The sequence below is a fragment of the Python bivittatus genome, unplaced genomic scaffold (assembly GCF_059951505.1).
Source record: "Python bivittatus isolate LINGU-HERP-01145 unplaced genomic scaffold, Pbiv_v1 ctg000480_np1212, whole genome shotgun sequence".
Classification (NCBI taxonomy): domain Eukaryota; kingdom Metazoa; phylum Chordata; class Lepidosauria; order Squamata; family Pythonidae; genus Python; species Python bivittatus.
The window spans coordinates 92,674,124-92,696,181 of NW_028277075.1; the positions used below are offsets into that span (position 1 = coordinate 92,674,124).

General features: G+C 38.9%; 1 long non-coding RNA gene across 27 annotated transcripts in view; it reads right to left on the reverse strand.

The window, feature by feature from the left end:
* Window positions 1–9,447: 9,447 nt before the first annotated feature.
* LOC112540350 (uncharacterized) overlaps window positions 9,448–22,058 on the reverse strand; it is a 137,425-nt gene continuing 124,814 nt past the window's right edge. For 23 of the 27 annotated variants that reach the window (XR_015797207.1, XR_015797206.1, XR_015797205.1 and 20 more), the window contains 3 exons: window positions 13,557–18,915; window positions 12,196–13,425; window positions 9,448–10,410 (listed from right to left, as the gene is read on the reverse strand). This is a non-coding gene — a long non-coding RNA (uncharacterized LOC112540350). The remainder of the gene's footprint in view (window positions 10,411–12,195; window positions 13,426–13,556; window positions 18,916–22,058) is intronic. The other 4 variants (XR_015797219.1, XR_015797214.1, XR_015797204.1 and 1 more) reach the window with 4 other exon arrangements.

Genomic DNA, 22,058 nt, shown 5'->3' on the forward strand with positions numbered 1-22,058 from the left:
TACAGATTTATTGCCCACCCTTTTCTGTGGCAAAATGCCCATGTATTGTGACTCTGAAGAAATGTGTATCTTCCCTTTGAGTAAACAGCTGAGGTTTGAGTTTGGTTTTAAGACTAGCGATAAACACTCAACTTTTCTTCATTCAAAATCTCCCTGAGAACAAAAGAGAATTATTACAACTATTTTAATTGGTGGAGAGATTTAGGAGGTAAATGAATGAGTGATTGAGGCAGAGAAATGCTAATCCTGCTAATGCTAAAATGAAGGCAGAATGCAACCACATTGTGACAGCTACATAAAGAAATCTCATTAAAAGCAATAGCAATAATAAGTAGGAACATTGTTTCACTTACCTAAGCCTATATTTTCTAAAGTAAAATCTCTCTCATATCCTTCCATCATTTGGAGAATAATATCAATATCATATGATTCAAGATTCCCCACTGACCTTGCAGAGCAGTTGTTAGTTGAAATCTGGAGTAAATTCTATTTGTGAAAGCTGGAGTATGGCCATTGCTGTGTATAATGGACTTGTGGAGCTGTGGAGTATGGCAAAAACCATACACTCCTGGTATCAAAGCATCTCCTTGTCCCTGGCACTAGGAGAGTACACATCTCACACTCTTTTACAATTTGGCATCTCCATGAGTCCACTGAATAAGGGAGGTGGGAGGGAACATACCAGTCATCACAGAATGGTAGTGGACGGAGCTACATTTGGGATTAAACGCGACTATGCTCTCCATAATACACAATAATTTCAAAAAATATTATTTCATTGGTTGTGCAGTCAGCTATGTGTTTAGTCTGGATTTGGCATTTTTATCCACCTATTGAGTCCTTCCCAAGGACTTGGGATGGGCAGAGGTTGTTTGATGGTTTTAAAGGTATCGTCACAGAATGTCAGCTCCTCCAAGTAAAGCTGCCTTTTGCAATTGACTGATGGTGATTTTGTCAATGCCGATGGTGTTCAAGTGGTGCTCCAGGTGTTTTGGGATTGCACCCAAAGTGCCTATTACTATTAGTACTATCTTTGCTTTCTTTTGCCATAGTCATTCTACTTCTATTTGCAGGTCTTTATATTTTGTGATTTTCTCCAGTTCTTTCTCTTCTATTCTGCTGTCTTCAGGTATTGCAATCTCCACTATCCAGACTTTTTTGTCTTTCGTATCAACAAGTGTTAAGTCTGGGGTATTGTGTGGCAGGTGCTTGTCTGTTTGAATTCTAAAGTCCCAGAGCACTTTAGCTTCTTCATTTTCTATAACTTTGTCTGTTTTGTGGCCCCACCAGTTTTTGCTTGCAGGCAAATGGTACTTCTTGCAGATATTCCAATGCACCATTGTTGCTACTTTGTCATGCCGTTGTTTGTAGTCAGTCTGTGTGATCTTCTTGCAGCAGCTAATTAGGTGGTTCACTGTTTCTTCAGCTTCTTTGCAGAGGCTCTTCAGCTTCTTTGCATTATTATTGTTGGTTGCACAGTCAGACAGATATTTAGACTGGATCTGGCATTTTTATTCACCTATTGAGTCTTTCCCAAAGACCTGGGATAGGCAGATGTTGTCTGATGATGTTAAAGGTATAATTACAGGATGCAAGTTGTTCTAAGTAAAGCTGCCTTTTGCAATTGACTGATGGTGATTTTGTCAATGCTGATGGTGTTCAAGTGGTGCTCCAGATATTTTGGAATTGAACCCAAGACGTCTATTACTACTGGGACTATATTGGCTTTCTTTTCTCATTCTCGTTTTATTTGCATTATTATTGTTGTGGTTGTTGCTGTTGTTGGTTGCATAGTCAGCCAGATGTTTAGACTGGATTTGACATTTTTATCTACCTATCGAGTCCTTCCCAAGGACCTAGATTGTTGTTGTTTTGTTGTTGTTGTTGTTGTTGTCATTCCTGAATGTAACAGGCAGGGAGAAACAATTGGAGATAGGGTGGTCCCTCAGATGCCATGAAGGAGGCAAAGGTGACAACCAGCATCTTGAACTGCACTTGGAAGCCAACTGGCAACCAATGCAGCTCACATAGCAGCAGTGGTGCATGGTATAATAAAAATTAATGGTTACTGCTTGCACCACTGAATTTTGAACCAGCTGTAGCTTCTGGATGGTCTTCAAGGGCAGCCCCATGTAGGGAGCACTGCAGTAGTCCAATCGTGAGATGACCAGGGCGTAAGTAACCATCTGAAGAGTCTCCCAGTTGAGGAAAGGGCACAATTGATATACAAGATGTATCTGTGCAAAGGCCCTCCTGGATACAGCTGGCACCTTCTCTTCAAGCCATAGCTGTAAGTCCAGGAGGGCTCCAAGTTGTGCAAATAGGAACATGCTACCCCATCCAAGATCAATGATAAAATTGTCCCTAATTCGGGGGGCCAAACAGCCACAGCTACTCAGTCAGAACTGAGCTGAAGTCTATTCTGTCCCATCCAGATTTGACCAGCCTCCAGACACTGAGTGAGTACATCAACAGCTCCATCTGAGCAGCCCAATTTTGAGATATAAAACTGGGTATCATCATCATACTGATGATACCAAACGTTGAACTGACCTCCCCAGCAGTTTCATGTAGATGTTAAGCAGGAGAGGGGAGACTGTTGAGCATTAAGGCACCGCATTGAGGAGCCATGAATACGATCTCTCCCTCCTCCTCCCCCCCCACATCAACACCAACTGGGATTGACTATTGAAGAAGGAAGAAAGCCAATGCCTCCCACTCCCAACACCCACAGCCAATCCAGAAGCATACCTTGGTCAATAGTATCAAAAGCTACTGAGAGATCAAGGAGCACCACCCCCATCCCAGCTCCATCAAAGGTCATAAACAAGCACAACCAATGCTGCTCTGTATCATACCCTAGTCTGAAACCCGACTGAATTACCAAATCCATTCCTTTAGCTGGAAAAGAATAATCTCTTCCCCAAGATGTTGCATTACAATTTCCAGAATCTGAAGTCAGCTTGCAAGTTGATGGGAATTCAGACTGCCCCAAAATATATTGGAAAAAACAGGGAGTGGTTCAGAAATGGTTCATTTCAGGAAGCCATAAACTCCAGAACCCATCAGCTGGATGAAAGGAAAAGAATCTTAACCCTCTGGTGGCACTAAAAGACTTCAAAGACTCAAGAGATAAGACAAGGTAAAGAAGCATAGACAGAAAGTGGGTAAGCTAATATTACTTTCCACTCTCTCAACTTCATTATTTTTCCTTTGCTTCTCTCCTATAAACATTTGAAGGAGACAAGGCAAACAGCTTATAGAGACACAGCACAAAACTCAAAATGATATACAAAAATTCAAGCATGGTCTTAACTAGAAAGAATTAAAGATCCAAGCAAGAATCTTACATTCATTAACATTTTGGCCTGATGTATACTGCTTACTGTGTAGCTGAGACAACCTACTGCCAATGAGCTCTTCTTTAAAAATAAGTTCAAAAGGAGCTGAGACCCAGTTTGATGTAGTACTAAAGACATCAGGCTAGAAACTGGGAGATTGTAAGTTTTAGTCCTGCCTTAGGCACAAAACCAACTGGGTGACTTTGGGCCAGTCACTCTCTCTCTTTCTCTCAGCCCTACGAAGAAACAGGCAAGGGTGAACCATGTCCAAAATCTTGCGAAGAAAACTATATGGACTGGTCCAGGCAGTCCCCAGGAGTCAACACTGACTCAAAGGCACACAGACACACAAAAAGGAGTTAACTATGAGAAGAAGGGAAAAAATCCTCTTTTAAAAATTTATATACAATACTGCAGTTCACAGAAACAGAATTGGAGTTATCCCTGCAAAGGTATGGCATTGTACTAACAGATATTTGAACATCTTCCTCATTTTTGTATAGTTTCCATAGGCCTACTTTCCCTTTTCTTTCTTCCTCTTCCATTATAAGCATTTGGTATGTGTGGCTTTGAATCAAATTTATCAAATCAAATCAAATCAAGGGAGCTTGATTTGGACTTATATGTGATCAGCTTTATCAGGACATTGTTGCATTGCTAGTCTTTTGACCAGTCATGCCCCATAGATAATGCCAATATGAAAATATCTATCAAAAAGAAGATATCTAATGTAGTAACTTGTCTCATATTTTGCAAAGATTATAAATATTATTTACAACTCTTCTCCTATCACGCTGCTTCCTGCATCTTTCAGGGAAGGACATATTTCACCCAAAAGGAAACTCTAGTCTTTATGAATTGAAGCCTGTAGCTCTATCTTGGTAAAATAGAGTCCTTTCCAAATAAATTGAGATCAATGGATGCATGACAAATGATCAGACTTTTTACTTACAACAAAGCATATAGCTCAGTTCCTTTAAATCAAAGCCTAAGTCCACCAAAATATCTCTTACACTATGAACAAAGTCTAATGCCTGTGGTGGGCAGATGATTATGTTAAGGTAGATGGCAAATGAGGGCAGAAAGACATATACGATCATTTGTGACCCCACACCACAAAGATATTCCTAAATGATAGGATGGAAACTGAGCAGAATCAGAGAAAATTTCTACTGCCTCCTTTCTGTAGCAGTAGCCTAAGGCTATCAGTCAAAATGTACTCAGCATATGAAACTGCAGGCTGAGGAAACAGCCCTGTTACCAAAAGCTGCACATTTTCATCTAGAATATGTTGCATAAATGATATGCACAGTAATCAGCTTCTAATATAAGGAAGAGATATCCATCACACCAGAACCATTTGTATTGTACAGAGCATATATATGGGGTGGGTGGGTATTTATATGAAAGATGGAGAGGATCTGGTGCATAACCCAGAAGAAAAAAAAAGGAAAAGGACCCATTTTCAGCCTCTGAATGACTGGTTTGAAGGTCGTATTTTGATTTCAAAAGAAGGATGACAATATTGCCAAACTTCCTGCTATTAAATGGCTTTATTGTAAAAACAAACATGCAAACAAGAGTCTGCTGCTGTGTGATCCTATTCATTTTTAAGGAATGCCTCTTGTCCCCCAGTGAATATCCAAGAGAGGTCATGAGAATGAGTCATCTCCCCACGCAGAATGCTTCTTCTCATGAACACCACTGGAGAAGGGTGTGGGAAAGGTGGAGATGATGCATGCTTTTAGTAGTGAATTCAATCCCAAGCTTCCTCTTTACTCATTCTTTAGTTATTTGATGGGTCTTAAGAATTACTCAGTAAACTTTATTCACAGATAAGTATGCAGAAGATTTCAGACTTCAGCAAGCATTCCTCTGAATGTAGAACAGGGATATGAAAAAGTGCAGCCTGCGGACCACATATGGTCCACTTACATCCCTTCCATGGCCCCACACCCTCCCCAGAAAGGATAAGGCAAAAATTAGAAACTTCCTTTGCACTGGGACTTTGCATTGAGACTTCAAAGAGTAACATGGGTACCTTAACCCTTGCAGTTTCTTAAGACACCCCTTTAAACCCCAACATTCTCAAGGCCCATCTATTTTTGGAATATGTCTCTCACCATGCCATCCAACCTTCCTATAGAGTAATGGTGGCAAACTGGCAATTATTGGGCTAGATTCTGCTCACCATTATTTCATCTCTTGAATAACCTTAGCAGGATATAGTAAAACAAATGCAAAATAGCTTCACTCACATAAGGAAAAGCAAGGGGCAGACAAGAGGGAGATCTTCATGTTTCTCCTTGCTTTGGAGATGTGTGTCACATCCCAGCTGATAGCAACTTGGAGAAGCAAGGAGGCCATGTGTGTGAAAACAAAAAGCTAGAGATACAATTTGCACACTGCTTACTTTGGAGAAGCTTCATGAGAAAGACAATGAAATCTATGAGGCTTTGTAAAAGTAACCTCATTTACAGTAAGTGCTTTGTGCATGGCTCCTCCAGGGCTTGTTTACACAATTGCCTTTGATTATTAGGGCTTACCCATATGGCTCTAATATCAAGAACTAGGCACACTATGTCATTACTTCTCCTCTCTGAAATTGTGATGTGCTCTTTAGCTTCCAGTGCCAAGATGACAGATAGCAACCGGTGGGGGCTGGACAGCCCAATAGTTGTTTTTGTGTGTCTTTGGGAATGTCCCAGGCTAATGGCATCTCTCTTTTCCTAGTCTTAGAACACTTCAAAGCACAGTGTGGGGCTTCATCATCTAAACATAGTGCAGTCTAGAATCACAATGAATGGATGATGATTTCTTTTTAGTGCTCTTGGTTTAAGTGGCTTTATATTGTTGTCATTGGCTTTCAGAATGATTGTTAGCTAGAAAAGGGGATTCCAAGCGGTGTGCTAGCAGGCTTTCTATTCACAGGCAAGCAGGGTTAGCACTAAGTGGCTTGATGAATAAATGTAGTAATAAATAAAGATATTGTTACTTTATTTTGTGCAAAAGTCGCTCACTATTTTTGTAGTCATCAATGGCCCCAATTTGTATAAACCACACAGAAATATTAATTGAGAAATAAAAGGGTATGTGTATTACTGAAACTGCAATAAACATAACTTTGTTGTTGTTAGGAAAACAAAATGGTTTTACAGAATTGCCAACAGAATCTAAGATCAGATGCTAAATGGGACACGCTTAAGATGGAAATCAACACACCAATTCCCTTCCCCCAAAAGCATGAATAATTCCATTCCTTTAGTAATCAAACCAGACACATATATTCCACACTGGAAGAGGACTTGATTCGGCAATTCTTCCACATGCTGAACTCCTATTGTCTGCAGTCAGGGTTGTACAGAAACAATGCCAGATATCCTGTCAGTCTGCCCACAGGCAAAACACATGGAGAATGAGATCTATTTAACAAAATTCTGGCAGCCCAATGAGCTAAATCAGATTCATGGGAAAAGGTTGGCCTTCTTCCCAAGGCTACAGAATGTCAGCATTGGCAACTTGTTCCATGCTTCCCTTTGAACAGGCTTATAGATATGTGTGTGTGTGTGTGTGTGTGTGTGTGTGTGTGTTTTCCACAAAAGGCTAAGTGCTTATCTTAATATGCATTCCTGCAGAGAAGATAGGTGATCCCCCTCCTAGCATACATTAGGTTTAGGGAAGCAACTGCTCTTTATTTATGGCATTTATTTAGGTGTCTTCCTAGAGACACAGCAGCAGCAAGTAAATGAATTCAAACCAACTGGAACAGGATCCCTGGAAGAAGATAGGACTTGCTTCACCAGAGGAAGAATTCCTTCTAGATCCTGGCATTCTGCCATAGCCCCCTTCCTTTAAGAACCTACAAAGGCTTAGCATGTCTATTCCTTGACTTAAGGTCATTGGGCATTTTTTTAAAAAAACCATCCCAAATCTTATACAGAGAAGCATTTAATGACAAAGCGTATTGTCTCCTTTGTGGTTTGTTGCCAATGGACAGGGTGCTTTCTGAAAAGTTGTGTGGGGAAAAAACGTACAAGGAAATGGGAGCCTGAAAGACTTCTATATCAGATATTACTTAAGAAGTGTAAAGGCAATTCCTCTACTAGAACATAATAGGTAAACTTCGCTGAACTTTTTTTTTTTTGAGAAAGCATGTTCAGACTACACTATTAGGTTGCAAACTCAAAACACGATTATTAGAGAGCAAGCCCAAGTGAACACATGGAATTTCCTTTACAGCAAACATGCCTAAGTTTTTTTCAGGAGGTGCTTCTTGAATGCAGCGAGAATGATAGAATCTCTCCTTTTAAATCAGCACTTATATGTCCCAAGGACTTCATTGTCTCTACATTTCAGTTGCTTCTTCTTCATCCAACTTCATCCTTTCTGCGACAGCTAATAATGTGCTGAGATTTATTTTCCGCACAAACTACTGAGGGAGGAGGACCACCACCCACTACAATACAAGGATACAATACTTTCCAAGGAATACCTTCTCAGTTATAGTTCTTAAGCAAAGGCAATCAGCAGGAAAGCCAATGTTCTACACATGAATTCCTAATAAGCCTCACCCTGCTGACTTTACTCTAGAGCAGTGTTTCTCAACCTTGGCAGCTTTCAGATGGGTGGACTTCAACTCCTTGCTGGCTGGGGAATTCTGGGAGTTGAAGTCTACCCATCTGAAAGCTGCCAAGGTTGAGAAACACTGCTCTAGTGGCATCTGCTTCCACATGTATATGTACATGTACAGCATGATTATAACATGTATAATTATATGTATCTTGGTTTCCATGTAAGCAAGAACTTGGCAGTACAGCATCTCAGTGCTGCACTCAAGTAATGCTGGGCTACATGTTTTTTTTCCCCCTGAAAAACACTTCCACTTTTTAAAAAATCTTATTCCCACCATATCTGATAATTTGTTTTGAATTTTTCTTGGTGGAGTGTTGGAGGGTTGGAGGTGGCAGCTGATGACACTGTTTTCCATTACATATCTTTCTAACACTCTGAAACTTTCTTGGCTGGTCTATATTTCCTGCTCTGAAAAAACCCAGGGAGAGGAGTTGACTCCTGATGTCTTTCCTTGGGATTTAATTGATTTATGAGAAGCCAGAGAAATTGCAGAGTCCTGGAGAGATGACTATACAATGAAATACAGAACACACACCTATGGGCATCTTGTAATTAAATTAATGTAAAAGCACATACTTCACCCATCAGAATTTCTCTAAACTTCTCTTTTCCTTTGAAATTAGTTTCAAAAACAAATTTGGGAACAACTGGTATGGGGGAAAAAGTAGAAGAATTTTCTTCATGGCATTAGTCTTTCTAAGGATATTAATAGATACTTGTTTCCCTGTGTTTGTTTATGGATTGCTCAGATATTGTCCCATTTACTGGAACCACTCAGATGTTATATTAAAACAAAACAGGTGTTCCAAATGCTCAGTTGCTGAGATGCTCAACAGCAAAGGTGTATTTGAGAACCTAAACAAGTTCCTTTTGGAATAAGAAACTGAAACTCCTACTACCTCCTCAGTAGCAACTTCTAGTGCTGTAGCAACTTCTTCATACTTAGGATAAAGAGATGGCTGATAGGATAGACAAAACACTGTAATGATTACAGAGACTAATCCTGAGGAACAGTGGACGTCCTTGATGCTGGCAGCGGGGGATAGGTTTGTGGTATGTACATTGAAAAAGGTCCATTCTAGAACAGGGTCTTATGAATTATCTTTGGATTCTTCTTAAAGCTGAAGCAGCAAATAAACTTCCACAAAGAATTCTATGTTATCTTATTGTTTCCTACATTGCCTCTGATCACAGAAATTAGCTAAAAGTGATCAGAACTGGGCTTTATAAGATCCTTCCTATACAGTTCATGGAGTTGTCATAAACCATCTGGTTTGCAAAACAATCTTTGTACTGGTAGAAAAAAAATAGTAATGTCTCATAGCAAACATACACCAAATCTGCCAGATCATCAACTGAATATAAATGCATTTGTTTTATATAGGTTTCTTTGATTTGGAATTAAGAAGCTTTTCTTAGGGTAATTCAGGATGCTCACTGTCAGACACACAGTAGAGGAGCTTTAGAAGTAATCGGCAATATATCATTTATTTATGGATTCCTGTTCACATCCAGCTTAACAAAAAACAAAAGTAAGGAACAATGATTGGTCTTTTTTTTAAAGCTGTTTCAACCTCTGCAATGAATATGGTATTTGTGAAACTTAATAAAATGGTTTGTATGATGATGAAATTATTTGCTTGACATGAGGATTTCAGAGTTGATAAAATCATTTCTACTTTCTGTTTGGCCCAACCTTGCTTTGGGCTTTGAAAATAAAATGTGGTGAAGCATTTTCTGGGGTATGCAAAAAATTTAAGTTCTGGAACTCCTACCTTACTTAGGGCAGAAGCGTAAATTATGTATCCTCAGGTTTGTGACAATCTAGAACATATCCACACTTACCAATTAGGCTACTCCTGTCCTGTGCTCATTGGCTTAAGAAAATCATGTTTTAAACAGACTGAGTGCAATCTGATTTAGTACTAGTCCAAGATCTCTTAGGGAATCAGAAGCAGCACACATTCAGGAAATCAGGCCTGAGGTTGGAAAGTTGCTTGCCAACAAAAATCTGATTCCCAAGCCCTATAATCCTGAGTCATGCACCTTTCTTTCAAGGAGTCTCATTGAACATCTCTGTTCAACTCCCTGGATCTTTTCCTGCACAGGCTCTAGGTCATATGACTTGGCCCGCTGCTGCGCTTCCATGGCAGGTACCTGATTACCTGACTGCTCCAGAATTGAAGGCTCATCCTCCAACAGATCCTGATCTTTCTGAGCCTAATCTGCAAATCTCCTGAATTGCAAGGTCAGAACATGTCAAGCCCTGCTCTTCAGTTCAGAGTTATCAAATAACAGTCTTCCTCTTTCAAGAAAGACATTGTCAGTTGCTTTCCTTCCAGTAGGTAGGTCTTCCTCTGCATGTCTGTCTGTCTGTCTGTCTGTCTATCATCATCATCATCATCGTCATCATATCTAGCAAAGGGGGGTGTAGAACCTGTAAGAGGGCAGGATAACAATTGGTCAGTTGAAAGGGCAGTTCTTCCTCTGCAAAGTAGCTAGTGAACTGGTGAGGTTAACCTGCCACTAACTGCCACCAACTGAGTGTTTCTGTCTAGCCCAACATATCACAAAAAAGGGTGCCACAGAAGTGGATTAGAAAACCATGCCACTTTAATAGAGGATGACATCTCTTTGTGCTCAACAGAAATAGTTACCTCCCTGTTTTGGTGACAGGGCCACTGGTAACCAGCCAAGACACTGTGGGATTTTTGTCCCAGCCTTTCTTTAACTTCAGCAATTCACTCATAGAAATGTGTACCATCCATTTGGTTGCACCAACTCAGCTAACTAAACCCATGTACTGTATTCTCCTTTTTGTTTGTTTCCTAGGCCACCCATATTATTTCTTGTGGTGAAGCTTCATGCTTTTCTGAATCATTTAACCTATAGAGAAGACCCATAAAGACAGGCTGTATCTCATTTCAGAAACAGCCCATGAAAATGAAACATTCATACTAATGAAGCTTTACTTGCTGTCCAACTCCAATTATTTATCCTGGGGGTAGGTGAGAGTATGGATGAGAGCACAGAGGAATTCGAAAAAACCATCATTGGCTAAGTAGTGTGGGAAGCCACAAAAAGCCTTTGGATGGTTGGAAAAAAAAATATTGCCTGTTGAGGATGAGGTAGGAAAAAACAGGCTAAGAAGAATTAATTTAATAGGATCAAATATACATTTACATTTTTTTTAGAATAAAAGACTTGAAGCCTCCTTATTTCTAATACTGAATTTGAACATGTTTGTTTGTTTATCACATTTACACGCCACCCATCTCACTATATAAGTGACTCTAGGAGGCTTTGAAATGTACACTATTTCAGCAATCTGATTCATTTCCCCTTTTCCTGTCACCACTGACATTTTGTTTCCATATCTCACAGTATTCCCATGTTCTCAGCTTCCTTGCCTTTCCAATTTTATTGATCTCATATAGCAATTTCCTATGTTATTCCCCCTCCCAGCACCTTCTTTTAGCTCTAATTTGCAATCCATCTTTCCTTAAGACTTTTTCCCTCATCTGCTACTATGCTGTGGTTCTTCTGTATTCTTTATAGCCCCCATAGTTTACAGTGCAAGTAATAATCTGGGGGTTGAATCATAATTCCACCTGGATGACTGAGAATCTTCATCAACATAGTGCAAGTAATAACATTTTAAATAATAATCCACCCACAGGACTTTTGTCATTGGGCAGATTTAAAGTAAATGCCATGGCTGCCAGTATGCCAGCAGGTGATACATGCATAAACCTCAAGGTTTCTTGGTGGTTGTTTTTTTTTAATTTTACATGCCGCATTGTGACAATTCACAACTGAAAGTTACTTCTGTGATTTGGGCAGTATAAAAGTAGTTCCTAAACTGTGCATCTCAGGTTTAAACATGTATAAAAGAAACACCTATGGGGTTTGTCTGCTGGCTACTCAGTTGTCTTTATCTAGAGAACTGCAATTGTTGCCCCCACAAGAGGTAAACTGGAGTTCTCCTTGTGCACCTGCTATTCCCAGACCAGAGACAAAAGGAGTTCTGTCTCCTTCGTCTAATTTTTGCTGTGAATTGCAGGTAATGTGTCTGGGAAAATGGAATATAGTGGGAAATCTGAGTTTGGGTTTTTTTGCAAGAGAACTGGTGAACAGAGAGAAGCAAAAGAAAAAACTTTTTTGTTTTGTTTGTGTGTTGTGTGTGTGTGTGTATGTGTATATAAATAAAATCCCCACTCACCCCTATGGATGGTACGTGTCTTCCTCAATCTCAGGTCCTCTACCAGCGGCCTAGGAGTTTGAGGGTTCTGTGCAGCATCTTAGCTGTTCCTAGCACTGCACTCTTCTGGACAGGGAGTTCTGATGTCGTTCCTGGGATCTGTTGGAGCCACTCTCCCAGCTTAGGAGTCACAGCCCCGAGTGCTCCTACCACCATTCAGACCACTTTGGCCTTGACTTTCCACATCCTTTCTAGTTCCTCCTTCAGGCCCTGGTACTTCTCCAGCTTCTCATACTCCTTCTTCCTGATGTTGCTGTCACTAGGCACTGCTACATCTATCACCAAGGCCATCTTCTGGTCCTTGTCTACTACCACGATGTCTGGTTGATTGGCCAGTACCTGCCTGCCTGTCTGGATCTGGAAGTTCCACAGGATCTTAGCCCTGTTATCCTCCACGACCTTCTGTAGAATCTCCCATCTGGACTTGGGGGGGGTCTAGCCCATACGCTATGCAGATGTTCCTGTACACAATGCCAGCTATTTGGTTTTGCCCTTCAGTGTATGCTGTTCTTGCCTGCATCTTACACCCTGCCACTATGTGTTGGACTGTCTCTGAGGCCTCTGCACAATCTGCACCTTGGGTCCTGTCTAGTGTGGAAGACCCCTGCTTCTGTGGATCTGGTGCTTAGTGCCTGTTCTTGTGCTGCTATGATCAGTGCCTCAGTACTGTCTTTTAGTCCAGCCCTTTCCAGCTACTGGTAGGATTTCCCAATGTCAGCCACCAAAGCTGTCTGTCCATGGTACATCCCATGCAGGGTCTTGTCTTGCCATGGCACTTCCTCCTCTTGAACTTCCTCCAGTGTCTGCTGCCACCTCAGGCATTCTCACAACAGTTCATCATTGGGTGCCGTCTTACTGATGTACTGCTGGATGCTCTGGGTTTCATCCAGGACACTGGCTTTCACACTCATCAGACCCCACCTGCCCTCTTTGTGGCTGGTGTACAATCTCTGGGTGTTGGGCTTGGGGTAGAAACCTCCGTACATTGAGAGGAGCTTCCATGTCTTCACATCAGCAGCCTCCATGTCCTCCTCTGGCCAGCTCACTATACCGACAGGGTGTCTTATGACTGGTGGGGTGTACGTGTTGATGGTGTGGATCTTGTTCTTCCCATTCAGCTCAGAGTCTCAAGGGGATGGTGATCTCCTGAGGTGGCCCCACTGTTCTTTATATCTAACGTTCTCGTTTAGCCTGTTTTAATAATAACAATGTTTTTAATGGCATTCTTTTTTAATATTGTTATTTTATGGTTTTATTGTACGCCACCCAGATTCACATTCTGTGAGATGGGCGGCCATATAAAAACAAACAAACAAACAAACCTTTCTTAGCATGTTTCCAGGCAGCATATCCTTCCAGGGCTTTCTGTCATTGAAAAGTCTGCATGGAAGGTTACTTGTCCAAACCAAATGGTCTTTGAATCCTAAAAGATAACTGAGTTATCATCTCTCAAGTCATAATCTTTCACAAAATCCAAGGAAACATTAGCTTCAGGTTTGTGATCTTTCTCCATGAGCATTTAGAAGTTGGGCCAGGGAAGAGCCTTCAATTGTATCAACATTCATTCCCTCACCAAAAATCTCTGGGAAAGAGGGAAAATTGTAAATCTGGATAGCGGGCAGAAGCTATAGGAAGAAATAGCATGGAATAAGAGAGTTGAGCCAAATAAGATAGAGATCCATCAAAGGTTGCTTGGTCAAGTGCTCTGATTATGTGCTGTGATAGCAATCAGTGGAAGTTTTGTTGACAGGGATTCAGGAACCACAAGAATTCAGCCAAATTCTGAGACATACAAAGACTTTTGCTTTACATCCAGAACTGGAAATTTTCTGAGAGATTCAAATACTATTTGAATCACAATAGATTTAAGCATCACAGGCTGGACAGCTTTGCATTCTGAACCAAATAATCACACAGTTTCTAGAATGAATGCAGTATATCCATCGTTGCCAGCAAACTAGTCACATATAGTCTACCCTCCTCTATATAACAATGAATTTATTTTCTCTCTTTCCAGCAAGCCTTTCTTGTTTCTGCAGCTCATTTCCCCCAACTTGTTAATTATAAGCTTGCTGTTCAACTCATACCTCATCCCCTATTATAGTCCATTTGTACTATATTGATAAGTAGCTATAAAAAAGAGGAAGTAATTTTATTGGCTGTGAATAAAGTTAATATTGGTGTTTCTCAATGTATTAGGTTCGGTGGTAAGGTGGTGTTTTCTTAGCCCACAAATCTTCCTTTCCTTCATACCATTATTATCTACCCTTTTTCCTTTTTGTTTATACTTTCTTTCCTATTGATTCCTTTTCATTTACAGTTAAACAGAATGGGAATGGGAAAAATGGGAAAGAACAGGTGTAAGAGGAGGAAGAAGACACGGCATTTGAAGGAGAACAGAACATTAAGGACAACTCGTATTGGACGTCAATCTGTAAGGCACGGAGGGACAGAAAAAAAAGTCATACATATAAATCTTCATAAGCAACCCAGGTATCTAAATAAATGTCCCTATTACTGATAAGTTTGATAGTCTAATAAGGAACAGAAAGACACATGTTCACTGGATAATTGGTGGTGGGAACTTGTCCTTCCAGTTCTCAAATCTAAGTCTCTGAACAATGATGATTGCTTTTATGTCCATTGGGTAGATCAAAAACATACACACATAGAGAGACATATTTATGCCCATATTTTGTTAGAGACTTGTTCTGTTCTATAGTTTCCACTTTTTATGCATATGCTATATTTAAGAAAAGGCTTAACAACAACAACAACAACAAAATATTGTTTAAGAAAAGCCTGAGGAAGGGGATGGTTGATCTCCGTAACTTTCCTTTAATCAACATATGTGCAAAAAATGATTTCACACAACATACTTAACCCGTTTAATAAATTATCCTGTTTTCTGAGTGTGTACAGTAAACTGAATCAAAAATTAATGATATGGATTTGGTCTGCACGGGATGTCAAGCTAAGTCAAGCCACACAACAAGCAAGCAAGAGAAAGAATGACTGACTTTAGAGCTAACCAAGTTTAGTATGTGGAACTCATATATATGCTAGGTCTTTAATAGACCTGATTAAAGGTGTGGCGTGAACACAGCCATAGAGTTTTTACCTTGGAAATGTATCTCATTCGGGGGTATAAAATCAGTGCTACCATATTGCCAACACCGTCCTGTTGCTGACAGATATTTTTTTAGGCATATTTCAACCAACTTTAATCTTAAATCAAAAGGGGTAGGGTTAACAGATCCAGGCTACATAAATCCAGATGATCACCAAACTAATAGCAAAGTTTTAGTGTTTTATGTATCTCTCTTCTTCTAGCTAGAGGTCATCCACATTTTTGAAGCGCAGATTAGGTAGCCCGAAAAGAAGCAGAACCATGGGCAGGAGAAGCAATTCTCTGCTTTTTACCTGTGCTCCTGTTAATAATTAAAATTATTATTTAATTTGCATATTATATTGTATACAATATGTTATACGCAAAACAGTGAAATGAAAAGGCCCACAAACATACATCTCTTCTGTGTAAACAAAATTAGTTTTACATATACCGTATTTTTCCGACTATAAGACAATACTTTTTTCTAAAATCCTTACTCTAAAAATTGAAGGGCGTCTTATTCAAGGAAGTCAGCCGAGAATCGCACGGTTGCAAAACTGCCCATACTTTGGTCCTGCAGAGAGGCTTCCTCCTATTGCTAGCCTCCAGTCACGAGTGAAATAGCTTGTCTCCCAAACAGACTTCCTCCAATCACGAGCCTGATGTAACTGATGTCAGCTGATGCTGAACAAACCAATTGGAGGAAGTCTGTTTGCAGAGACAAGCTATCGGCAGTTTCACTCGTGCTTGAATGTAATCAATTATGCAAAAGAGCCTGGAAATAGAGCTGCAGAGAGACAGTTTGGACCTCCTCCCACTGAGTGTATCAGGTAAATGTTAACTAATTACTAAATAAAAATGTGTTCTGCACTATCTTTAAAATATTGATTTTTAAATTTTGGGTTGGAAAAGTGGGGGTCGTCTTGTACATGGGGGCATCTTATTGTCGGAAAAATACGGTATTATGCATGCCATGTTATACAATTAAAGTATTGGCATTTAAATCAGTTTTATTAATAACAAATATGTATTTTAAGGTAATATATGTCGTCCAAGTTTCTAAATAATCCTGTAACAGGAGTCCTGGCAACAACATGCTTTTTCAAATATAGAAAGAGAGGGGAGCTCTTCAGATCGCTACATAATTGACAGAGACTCAGTGTTTATCCAGCCTTGTAGCATCAATCTCTTTGAAATCATAAAAGTGTGCACTATCCATTTCCATTATCCTTCTGTTCATATCTAAAATCTTGGCATATAATTTAGAAGAACATAAGCATTAACAAAAACCAATGGCCCTGTTCACACAACACTCTTCACTTGATCATGTTGGAGGTTTAGTGAGAAATGCAAATAGGAAAGTGGGATTAATCGATGCAGCCACTTAACCCTTACAAGCATTTGATTTATCCCCAAACAATCTCGTTTTGCTTGGGACTAAAGTAATTCCTTCCAGTCAGCTGTGCCATGTGAAATGCTGTCCTTCCAGGATCGAGATCACATCCTAGAGAGGCCCCAAAAAATTAAGCTACTTTTAGAATATTGTCACTATCACCATTCTAATCCTCACCTTCTGTGACCACTATGAAGGCAGTAGTAGAAAAACAGGGAAAAATGGGTAGGGATGTATAGGGCCTCCTCAGACCTATGTCTGGTGCCTCTAACCCTGATTGGGACACCACAGATTTTTTTTCCCCCATCTTATTGTCATTCTGGAGTGGAATGGCAGGAAAGGGAAGTTAGATAGGAAACAACCTCTAATCCTCTTTTGCACCAGCTGGGAGGACAGTAAAAATAGCCAAACATGAAAGATACAACCATCATGTGTCATGCCCCCAGGTGAATTAGCTATCAGAAAGAGTTTGGCAAAGTTAGTGAATCTTCTAGGAGAAAATTAATTTGTGAAATAGCTTCTGTCCAAAAGAGAGACGCTATAGGAGGTGAGGATAACATCATAAGAACCAGTGTTTCATTTTGAGTGCCTAACAATTACTTAAGCCCATACATTTCTTTCTAGAAAGATAAATAGTGATGTGAATTTATCATCACAACTTTAAAGAAATCTATAATGGCCAAAATGGTCTTCCATTGACATTTAGGGAATGACTTCTCCAATGCCTCTCATAGTCTATTAGTATGGAAATTCTCCACATAGACTATCCAGCAACCATTTAAACATATTATTATAGGCTTAATGTTCGTAAAGAACATATTAAATCCTTTAATGGTAAAGGTGGTCTTAAAACATTTAGAGCTACTGGCCTGTATATGAATGTCAAAAGAGTTTTATGTAAGTAAAGGAAATAATGTCTTCCTTAAGTTGAGTTTGAGTCCGGCTGACTCCATGGAAAATCCATGGAATTTTCCTGACAATAATACAGATTCTTCTGGGATATTTTTTCCTCTTCCCAGTCTAGCTTACAGCCATGGGATTTCCTGGTTGTCTCCCATCCTGATACCACTGGGAGTGACTCAGTGTAGCTTTTTGAGATCAGCCAAGGTTGGCTAGGTGTGGTACCCTAGCTGGGGTCCTAATGCATTTTAGTCAAAGAATTGCCACACTGCGGTTGTTGCATTTTAGTTGAAGAACTGCCCCACTGGGGTTGTTGAGTTTTTTTGATAAAAGAAATTTATATTGCAACTCTTCATGTAGCTACTCCTCTGATCCTATTGTATATATCTGATGCAAAGTAGATTCCATTCTCCAGCCAGGTTCTCCAAAAGGAAAAAAAAAATATATATTATCTTGCTATTTTCTGGCTGGGACTCCTTCATAACATTAATTTAGCTTGATTGTAAGAATCACACAGGAATTGGCATGGCATCGAATCCCATGCCTCCTGGGTAGCTAATATGATACAAGAGAAAACACCATACTTTTTTTTACATAAATTTGCTACATTAAAAGGTACCTGGAAATGAGCCATGTATCTTGTTGAACTCTTGCTTGATAACCCAGCAGTGGACTGGGCAGCTTCAGAAATTGAAAATTAATAATTGAGTTCACATTTCATGCCAATGCTTTTAAGAAGAAAAATCACAAAATGGCAGTAGTGAAAGGTTCATGAAAAGAATACGTTTTACCTATTTCTGTGCTTCCCACAATCATGTAACAACAGGTTTTGGACACCCTCCTAAAAGAGCTGTCAGAATTACAGAACTGTTAAAACACATCCCACCCCCCTTTGCTCTTTCATCTATGATTTAACTCATCAAAGCTTATTCTGAGTATTTGTTTCCAATTCAATGTAAGTATATCATGGAAGGGAAAGAGGAAGAATTATTTCTGTGGCCCGTCTTTAACCAGACGGGATCAAGTTTCTCAGATTAGAAATGGACAGACAGGGAAGCCTCAGCTGCAAAATTTGGTTCACCTTACATGAGGTGTAAGGTGAACCAAAGGCATGAAAACCCCACAAAAGAGAAAGATGAGCATAACACCACAATTTCATAACCTGAAGGGTTCCAATTCCCACTGTTGCCACTAATCTTCAACCATTTTGCTTCCGTCATGTGATCTTCAAATATAATTAGCAACAGCATGTCTGACTGAAATATCCTTTTTTTTCCTAGAATGAAGCAAAAATAATATTTAAAATTCTGAGCTTTTTTTAAAATAACAACTTATATAGCAATTAATTTGCAATAAAATATAAAATGCATTTATTGATTTACTTATTCATTTAATTTTCTCTCTATTCCTCTTGGCAAAGTAAAAGCAAAATGGACCTACTTTTTCTCAGGAAGAACTTTTTTTTTTCTAAACCACATCTTGAATCATAAATATTGGCCTCCATTCTTAGAATGGACAGCTTTTCCGTCTTACACTGTGTTTGTCATATTCTCCACTGTGAGATTTTGAGCACATGGTGTTAGTTTATTTTTGCAGCAAATATATGTCAATGCTTATGGGATGGTTTTAAAATATATGAGACATTCAAAGTTAGATGCCATTTACTTTATATTAATATCATTACTTTATCATAAAACCCACAAGTTCTCAAACTAAAACACTAGGTTTTTACTGATTCAAAATTTACCCTGGAGATTTTAATAGTATCATAAAGAAGAATAGCATTGATTTATGTATAGAGAATCCAGCAATAGCACACAGCTGTGATTTTATAAGCACTTTTATTCTTTTTTTCTTGACAGTGGTCCACATATTCTATGAGTCATTATATATTAATAACCATTTAAGAATTGTACATGTTTTCATTATATTTATTGCTGAACTGGAAAGCATGAGTTGTACTCTTTACATTAGATTCAGAACCACTCTTTCAGAACCTAAGCTAGATGTCAAGTTCAAATGCACAATTATATGCCTCAATCCTTACCTCAGGAATTAGGACACACTCGTGGCATGACTCTACCCAAAGATATGATTGGAACTGTTGTCTTATCTATTTTGTGAAGGAAATCAGCTGTTTAATTCACTGCTCTCAGTCACCAAGCAAGGAGACTATCTTTTATAAGCAGCAGACTAGTCCAGTGACACCAGGCTAACAAGCTGTTCTTTAGTAACATGTCCCATCTTCCTCCACAGCTGTGATGCCACTTCTTTTCCCCTTTTTGAATCTGCCAGTCTTTCTGTCTTTTTCTCTTTTGCCCACTCACTGCAGGGAATAGTCATCCACTCATCCAACCATATGATCATTGGATAATTTTATATAAGATGATGATGATGAAACATCAAAGAACCTAGACTTTCCACCATCAACTACTGTTGGGAATATTTGAGTGCCATAAGTAATTGGGGTTTCTAGGTACACCTTTTTATAACTATATGAAATTATATAGAGTGAAACTAAGGAAGAAAGAAAAAACATAAAAGAAAAAAGAAGAAGTAGAAAAGACAGTACAAGGAGGAGAGGAGAGGAGAGGAGAGGAGAGGAGAGGAGAGGAGAGGAGAGGAGAGGAAAGGAAAGGAAAGGAAAGGAAAGGAAAGGAAAAGAAAGGAAAGGAAAGGAAAGGAAAGGAAAGGAAAGGAAAGGAAAGGAAAGGAAAGGAAAGGAAAGGAAAGGAAAGGAAAGGAAAGGAAAGGAAAGGAAAGGAAAGGAAAGGAAAGACTGCACAGACTTCCAATTTCTTTACAACAGTTACAAATTTGTTATCTCTCCTCCCTCTTTAAAATTACAACATGGTTCTCGTCTCATATTCAACCCTTTTTAATCAGCAAATCCATAAATCACCAATTTGTTTGTGTTTTTTTTCTGTTTTCAGCAAAAAGTCCCTAAGAGGTTTTCAGTCTTTTCCCTGATCAAACAGGTCAATTTCACCATTTCTGCAAGGGGTTTCTAGGTACATCCTGAGTGCTCCAAATCCTAGACTCAGCTAAAAAGCAGCCATTCTAATTTTAAAAGGCTAGTGTTTGACCTATTCCAATGAACAGAATAATACTAATAATAATATAATAATAATTAGTTTGTTTTTAGCATACTTTAATTAATTAATATTTATCTATTTTATTTAATGTTTATTCTGTTTTTACTGTAAACTGCCCAGAGTCACTCTGTAGTGAGATGGTCGGTGACAAATTTGAAAAATAAATAAATAAATAAATAAATAAATAAATAAATAAATAAATAAATATATATATATATCCTTAAGGACTAGTGACTTTGTCTTCTTTTATGAATACATAATATATAAGAAGAATGTATAGTTCAGATTAAAGAAAAGACCTTCACACCATCTCCTCCAAATGCATACTACAGTCCATCTGCTAAGTAGCATTCTGGATTCAGTTTGCAGGGACAATGTATATTCAAAGTTTCCATGTACAAAATTCCCATTAGAAAAACAATCTGAAGCTAAAGAAAAAGAATGCTCTTAAAATATCTTGTATCAGCCTCAGGATATCCTAAGGAAATGAATTAAATCATCTACAATGATATAAGGTCAACAAAAAGGAGAAGATAATTAGACTTATTCTAGGTCAGGACAACAGTTGATATCAAAACTACACAGAGAGAGAGAGAGAATATTTATATATATATATATATATATATATATATATATATATATAATTTCTATATTGCTTGCATATTGCTTATGCTAATATAAAGACATGTTGTGTGAATGAACACACTTGTGAGTCACATTTATTTTGCTATTACTGTTATTTTTTTTTTCTTAATTTTTATTGCATTTCCTGCTATGGAAGATGAAGCCCAAGGAACTGAAATGAGGAAAGGTTATACATATTTTATTAGAAGGTGGAAAAAAGAAAAACTCCTACAGCTATCCATTAAAGAACATGGTGCATATTTCCCTCCTTAATTAATATTTTGTGTGGGAATTTGTCTATTATCCTTTTCTACTACTAATCCATGTGGGGACAAATGATCGTGCAAATAACAACTCTAACGACCTTACTACAGACTTTAAAGCCCTAGGAAAGAAACTCAAGAACCTAGAGGTTCAGGTAGTCTTCTCCTCCATCCTTTCCGGCTCTGGAAATGGACTAGAAAGGGGTGATGGCTGGCTTGATATGGATGATTGACTTCATATACTATATCACTGGGATGGAGAAAGTAGGTTTCAGGAACCATGGCTTGAGCTATGGTATGAACTGCTGGCATGAGATGTTGCACTTTCTAAAGACTGGTAAAATGTATTTAGCAAAAGCATGGGGAACTAGATCAGGAGGGCATTAAATTGAATTTTTTTGGTGTTGGAAATGAAACCTATGAAATAAGAATTTGGT